Genomic DNA, 1286 nt, shown 5'->3' with positions numbered 1-1286 from the left:
TCAGTACTTTTTGTCTGCCGGAAAGTGGTAGTGCGAGTCTTGTGTTTGTGGACTTTCTCCATCATTTCTCCAAACACCATATGGTGGTCACTCATTCTGGCTGATAAACCCCACATTTCTTGAACAGTTCAGGATTGTTGGTTGGAATAACGTCCAAAGTGACTCCTAGTGAGCTGTAACTCGAGTGGGTTCAGTTATCATGCACCGTAGATTATTGACTTCTTCCAGGTCCTTCAGAAGTTTCCCCTCAGCACGATCCAATCTCAATCTGTCCAGATTAAGGTCACCTAAAATGATGACAGACTGCTTTTGGAACCACGCCCACTGACAGATGTGGTTAAGCTCCTCCTCAACACACTTTTAAGATCCTGGAGGCTGGACTCGTTTCCCTCCCTTTTCTGTTTTGGGGGCCTGTAGATTGACAGAACTAACAAATCATTGCTTCCTATCTTCACCTCGACAGCAATTGCCTCGAGGGTCTTGTAGGTCTTTGGCAGGGCCCGCTTCTTAAAAGACAGAGCTGAAGAGAAGTATGCTAACAGTCCGCCTCCACCCTTTTTTCTGTCTTTTCTATACATGTGGTATCCTGGGAGGTTAAATTGACTGTTGGGATAGGAACTATCCACTTTTGTTTCAGATATTACTATAATATGTGCTTTAAGGAATTGTTCAATGTTTTTAGTTCTTCAAATTTACTTTGTATACTATTGATGTTTAGATGAACAATTAAAGTATATCTGTTATCAATAGGAGCCCTACATTAAAACTAATAAAAAGTTCCAAATAAATAATAAGAAACTAAGTAACTATAAGTTAATAATAGTACAGTATAACAATTAAAATTAATTCTTATTTACTAAATAATTATTATACACAATTGAGCCATTATAATAAAAAATTTTCTTGGCGGTCTCAGTTCTTACTGCAGGTAAGTATACAAAATTGCTTCTTCTTGTTTTCTTGGAACAACTTCCTTATTCAACTTAAAATAATTCTTAAAAACTGTGGTACATTATTATTTAAAAAACCTCTTCACTAAACCTAAAATATGAGCGTTACGGCGATCTTCTAAACTCTGAAATTTAAGATAGTCGGTGGATGTTGCACCACATTTAGATTTAACTATAATTTTCGAGGCCCGCCTTTGCAAAGATTCAAGACTTTCCATATCTGCTTTATTGCAGCTGGACCAAACAACATCGCTATAATCAAAAATAGGTACGCAGTGCGTACATGGTCGGACATGTAATGTCTGAGGAAGAAGTTTTGAAGTGATCCTTCGTCAT

At 37.4% G+C, this 1286-nt stretch overlaps 1 pseudogene; it reads right to left on the bottom strand.

Moving 5' to 3' along the window:
- LOC136282547 (uncharacterized) overlaps positions 1 to 1286 on the bottom strand; it is a 1455-nt pseudogene extending 169 nt beyond the window's left edge.

This window comes from Pocillopora verrucosa, chromosome 7 (assembly GCF_036669915.1).
Source record: "Pocillopora verrucosa isolate sample1 chromosome 7, ASM3666991v2, whole genome shotgun sequence".
In the NCBI taxonomy this organism is placed as follows: domain Eukaryota; kingdom Metazoa; phylum Cnidaria; class Anthozoa; order Scleractinia; family Pocilloporidae; genus Pocillopora; species Pocillopora verrucosa.
Note: the sequence above shows the minus strand (reverse complement) of the source record. Positions and strands in the feature narration are given on the sequence as shown.